The 6,252-nt window shown below is 41.6% G+C and overlaps 1 protein-coding gene across 1 annotated transcript in view; it reads left to right on the top strand.

The window, feature by feature from the left end:
• The window catches only part of foxj1a (forkhead box J1a), a 6,387-nt gene extending 5,066 nt beyond the window's left edge, over positions 1–1,321 (top strand). Inside the window, exon 3 of the mRNA XM_056400566.1 lies at positions 1–1,321. This exon is cut by the window's left edge and continues 1,971 nt beyond it. The gene's annotated coding sequence lies outside the window, so the exon portion shown is untranslated.
• Positions 1,322–6,252: the final 4,931 nt, after the last annotated feature.

The raw sequence follows: 6,252 nt of genomic DNA, 5'->3' as shown, positions 1-6,252 counted from the left end.
ACAAATATTTGCCACTTGAAATGGTGTGAACAGGCCTTTAGCAAGAAACAACCTGGTCTCTGTTTACATAGTAAAAAGTGTGATTCATGTTGTTGATGTAAACCACATCAGGCTTCACTCTTGGGGTAAAGAAGAAAAATATATTTTCAGCAGCATTTTAAGAGGAAGATTTATCGGCATCTGATGTGTTTTTTGACAGAGGTGAATTTAAATGTGAAGAGTCAAAACACATTTGTGGCTGAGAATTATGTACAGACTGTGACAGCAGCACTATGATAATGAATAATGAGATATTTGCCAAATAATGTTTGGTGTAGGACTGATTTACTGTATTAGCTTTTAGCTTTTTTGCGTGTGGTTTTTGGTACTAACTATTCTCTGTATGCATTTTTCAGAAATAAGTAGGTCCAGTTTAACTAGATTAATAATAATTATGCAGGATATGTTTTTTTTTCAAGGGGAAATGAAACAGAAAGTTTTTTTTTTCATATCACCTTATCAGAAATATTTCTTGTAGAAGTTCTTGTAACCACTGTCTTTGATCCTGTGACTTTCTAGCTGAACAGTAGATAAAAAGCAAAGCGGAGGACACACCTGAGCTTCATGTCTTCAAAGTTAAAATGGACACAAAACAGCTTGAGGCGAAAGAAAAGAAAGAACTATTAAGATGTTAAAATGCTCACTTGAGAGAGGCCATTGTGCCTTGTAAATGAATACCTGACCTTCTATGTGCCAAGAACAACACTTGGGACTCGACAGGGTGGCAGTGTTAAGAGGCTGTGTTTTTTTATTACGAAGAGGAAACGTGTTGTTTTTGTATTGGTGAATGTGAGGAGACTGAGAATGATGGGTAAATCAACAAAAGATCTAATGCAGCTCAGACATGTCATTGGATGTGGACTAACTAAACCAAATCACTCCACTGTAAACAAGTAGAGTCTTAACTTTATAGATTCAGTAATTGCTCGTGGTTTCCTCTAAAATGTGTGAAAGTGCAATCAGTGTACAGTGGTACTTGTTATATTTTACATTCAGTTGTAGGAGTGTATTCATGCAGTTTACTAGACAAACCAGTTTCACAATAATGTGTACTATAAGGTGTGAATACACTCTGACAGGAGAAAGGACTCTGTAAAAACAAAGCAACCACGATGCGTTTGTGTATTAGCTCTTCTTGATCAAATAACATTTATAAACCATGATAATGGCATCTTACCTCATGATTGGTTCTGTAAAGTCAGAGACACTGTATGCATCCTTTTACTTTACTGTCATTATTTTATTTTCCACTTTTCGTTGACAATAAAAAAGTCTTACTGCATGTTGCCTGTCTAAATATTACATTTTATCTATCGTGGACTTGTAATCCACCACTTTGGTCCAGACTGAAATATCTCAACTATTTGATGAATTATAATAACACTTTGTTCAAACATTCATGTTCCCCAAAGGATGAATCCTAATGACTTTGGTGATAGTCCCCATGAGGTTGACATTTGTGGTTCCTGAGAACCACAAGTTGGATTGTCCTGGATGAATTTACTTCCGATATTCATGGTTCCCAGAGGATAAATTCTAATGACTTTCCTCGTCCACCAGCAGCTCAAACTTTTCACAAAAGTGAAATATCTCTACAACTATATGATTGATTGGCATACATTTTTTGTACAAATATTCATGGTTCCTAGAGGTTGAATACTACTGACTTTCCCGATCCTTTGACTCTTCGTCTAGCGTCACCATGAGGTTGACATTTTTATCTTTATTGAAATATCTCAACAACTGTTGGATGGACTATCATGAAATTTGTTTCAGACATTCATGTTCCCCTCAGGATGAACTGTAATTACTTTGGTGGTCATCTGACTTTTTGTCTAGTGTCATCAGGTCAAAACTTATTTTTTCCAATACTGTATTATAGTTTATGATCAAAACTTTGTGATTCATAACTAACATTCCCATCTCTGCACTTTATGCTTAGCATGCTAAAACAGCAAGCTAAGAAGGTGAAGATAGTAAACACACTTGCTAAATGTTAGCATGTTAGCACAACGATGTTCGATTTAGCTCAAAGCAAACCTGTAAACTCTTCATCTTGTTTCTTGCTATGCTGACAACACCCTGATCTACATCATCCAAGTATAGTTACTACAAACGAACTGATCTCAAAACAACAACAAAAAACCTTTATCCAGCTGGATGAGAATAAATCTGAAGCCATATTATTTGGACCAAATTGTTTAACCTCCTGTTGAAGATCATAAATCAGGTTTCAATCATTTCCACATTGATTCCAAACTCAGATAAATTCTCTGTACCTCTGCCTTCATATCTTCCGGGATGGTGAACATGGCAAACATTGTAAACCTGTTAGCATGTTAGCGGTGAAATACAGCCTCACAGAGGCACAACATGGCTGGAGACTTGTTTTCTTCTGCTTGCTGACTTGCACTTTCCCCCATCATCCCCCTCTGCTTTAGTGTGCTTGTGTGTGAGATTTACGTTGCTCTTTTCCTGCTCATCTCTTTTGGGCCCATGCTGTGATCAGGCAGTGGATGGGTAATAGTAGCAGGGGGTGGCTGGGTTTCTCTTTCAGGGCTTTGTCTGTGCTCAGTCAGACTCTTGTTCCCCATAGCGCTTGGATCTGTGGTCCTTCATTGGGTCGGTGTGGGGTCTAACAGGGACAAGTGTCCCACGGCCCCATATATCACTGCCTGTCTGCCCCGCTGTAGACCACACCGTCTCTCTCTGACCCTGCTGCAGATTAGCAAGGTGGCTCGCGTTCAGAGAGTCAGATGAATAGCCGTAGTAATCAAATGCAAATACGGAAAATTTAAGAAGCCAGCATCCCCCGGGGTCGTGGACAGACGGGCTGTCTGTCAACGAGTCTGTAGTCACTGATGAGGTAATGATGGCTAAGAGATGAAGGGCAAAGATAAATTGCTGTAATGCTACACCTCTGTATGATGGACACCCAACACTCTGCTGGAAGGGCAGGATCCTGCATCTTCATGCCCAGCCTGAGTGCTTTTTTCCTGGAGAAGAGAGCTGACGTTTCCCCTTCCCCCCAGCCTGAGCTCCCTGCAGGCCCCCCTGGACAGCCATTACCTGCTGGACTTAGCTCTCCAGCTGGATTGCAGGGCTCATAACTATAATGTGGCAGGCTGGTTAGATGAGAGGCCTGTGGTAACCTGATGCAGGTATTATTCCCTGGCCCTGCTGACGGCTGCAGGTAAGAAGAGCCTCCCAGTGAAACGCTAACCCTTACTGCTTGTTCCAACCCCGAAACGCTGCAAACTGAAAGTGCTAAACACCAACACCCAATGTGGCTGGGACGATCATGGAGTTCAACTGATGTGAGCTATGGAAGGCTGATACCAACACCAATGTTTTCACATTTTGTGCCCATATTTGATATTTTTACATGCATGGATTCAGCATTTCTATCAGGTATCTTATTCGCTTTCTAAAACAGCAAATCCACACAAGCTAAAGAGTTCCCTTTTAGTTTTTGAATCAAAAAATATTTATTATTAATATAAGTCTAATGCCCACTTTCTCTCCACTTTCTCTGATGTGATGATTTCCTGTTTCATATCATTGTAAACTGAGTATTTCTGGGTTTTTGTGCTGTTGGTTGGACACAACAAGAAGTTTGAGGACTTCCCCTTGTTGGTCACCCGAGTGTGAAATAATCAGCAGATTATTTTCACATTTTGTGGCATTATTCAATCATTTTAAATACATGGATTTAATGAGTCTTCCTGGTGAAAACTGATGAAAATATCAGTTCCCAGGAGCAGATGTGCATTCAGGATGTGTCTCTTTCTGTTGCCCCACAACTTCCCTGGTATTCAACTGGAGAAAGTATCTCAAAGTGAAGGTTGGGCTGGGAGCTGCTGGGAGCCGGGGGTAGCCCTGACGCTTATCTACAACCAAGAAGTGAAAAAGTGGACGGGGAAGAGACGAGGAATACGTCTTTTTTATCACACAGCTACTGAAAGGCCTGTTTCCTGGGTAACTGCTGGTACCATTGTCATGTAGGGCTGGGGAGGGGGGGGGGAAGGGGGGGGGGCAGGAATGGGTGACTTTTGCTGATCTTACCCAGGCTCTGGGGTTGATTACGGTTGTGGAGGGATGGAGTAGCAGAGAGAAAGAGAGGCTGGATGGAGCCCCAGATTTATTGCATTGGTGGTTTTGTGAAAGTTCACTTACCTTACCAAAGTGAGGCTCCAGGAACTCCCCACTGTCAGAAAAACACCTCCCCAAACTGCACTATCCCCAGTCAGTGGTGGAATTTAGATCCTTTACCAGTACTTAAATGTACTTTCATGATTTTATTGACTGAAAGGACAACTAGCAGATTTTTTTGTAGCAGGTTGACCATCTCAACCAGGGCCTTAAATATGCACTCAATGGCTGATATCTTGCTAAAGATAAGATCGTTCTAAGTCAAAAAGTCAGCAGCTGATGAAAACATGGAAATAAAGTACTGTAGGATAAAGCTTAGCTCAGTTTGATTATTTCACTCTAAATAATGAGGCGTGCTGCTCAAAAACACTCCCTCTGGCTACAGAGGTTATGATGATTATGAGGTTTATGCTCATGGTGTTGGGATTAACTCATGTTGGCCCTGTTTTGCTTGTGTTCTCTGCTTCCCCTTGTGTTTGTTTGTCCCCAGTTTGCGTGTGTGTGTGTGTGTGTGTGTGTGTGTGTGTGTGTGTGTGTGTTCAAGCTGGGCGTGGCTTCCTGGATGCTGCTCCTTCCAGTCTCCATCCCGCACCTGCTGTCCATCACACAATCAACACCTGCATCCACCAAAGCCCGGTTCAACTCTTCACTCGTCACCGGATTGTTTCGACTCATTGTGCGATACAAACGCTAAGTCCAAGCTTTGCTTTTTGAAACCTTTTTACTCTGTGTCTGTTGAACTGTTCATTAACCCTGAGATTCCTGTGCCTGTTCCTGTGGATTTCTTTTTACCTGCTTAACTCAGAAGATTCCTGCCTGTTCGTCATACCTGCCTGCCGTGCTCCATACTCCCAGCAAGATTTAAAATTAAAGAATTATTTTTCCATCACTCCACTGTGTTGTGCTTTGTGGGTGTTGACACATGGTTTCAAACAGTAGTTTTACAGCTCCTACACAGCAGAGGCTGAATACAAAGTATGGTGTATGTAACCCCATCATTTTGTTACAACAAATGCGTTTTTAAGGCCCTTGATGTTAACAGTTGTACCGTTAGCCGCTAGTCCAAATACTTACATTTAACAGTGTAATCCTCATGCTCTCTGACGGTGTTGTTTGCTTTCATTACCAGGGCGCAATGAATCCTGGGATAGGTTGGGCCACGAAGGATCCACCTGTTGGAGCCTTTGTTGCCCAGGAAAAGAAGGACACATTTCTCTGCCGAATTTGAAGCAGCCTTTGAAATGGGACAGCCAGGGTCCTAAATTCCCCAGTTCAATATTCTGTTAACACACTTTAACAATCCTATTGTGTTCAGATGAAATTTGACCTGTTTCATGTCATGTTTTTCAGTAAACAGTGAAGTGAAACAGCCACAAAATGAAGGAAAATAGATGTCTGCTCCTCCACATACAAGATACATCTGAACAGTAAGAGCTCTCACACTTGGTTTCTTTCTCTTTCCCTCATGACTGCTTGTGTTGCTTCTGAAGTGAAAATGTGTCTTATCTTAATGTCACGGCTGTACATGAAAAATCAACATCATAAAACACATGAGAGTAGCTCTCAGGTTTTATGGGCTGCTTCTCTGTTTACTTTAACCATACTATGAGGTGACCTCTGAAACAAGGATGACACTTTTCAAAGGGTTTGTGGTGCGTTCAACAGTTTCAAAACGCTTAAAAGATCCTATCAATCAGCTGATGTAAACATTAACCTGTGATATTTCTCTCTTTCCTACATTCAGGCATTTAATGAATAATTATGTCTGTCGCTTTGTGCCCGTTTCTATCAAAACACACTAAAAACATCTGCTCACCATAAAAAGTAAAGGTTCTGTCATATGGATGCTGATGTGTCCGTGGTGTCAGGGCAATGATTTGTAGATCATTGTATGCAGGATCTTTAGGACGATGGTGGGTGTATGTTTGGGGAGCGTGTGTTTGCATGTTTGCCTGTGTGTGTGTGTCCTGTGTTGCAGTGCAGGCTGATGCCTTCTTTGTCAGGAAGACACAGGCAGAGGGGTAATCCGACATCCATCACAGGCTTAGTGAGCAATACACA

This window comes from Seriola aureovittata, chromosome 17 (assembly GCF_021018895.1).
Source record: "Seriola aureovittata isolate HTS-2021-v1 ecotype China chromosome 17, ASM2101889v1, whole genome shotgun sequence".
Taxonomy (NCBI): Eukaryota; Metazoa; Chordata; class Actinopteri; order Carangiformes; family Carangidae; genus Seriola; species Seriola aureovittata.
Note: the sequence above shows the minus strand (reverse complement) of the source record. Positions and strands in the feature narration are given on the sequence as shown.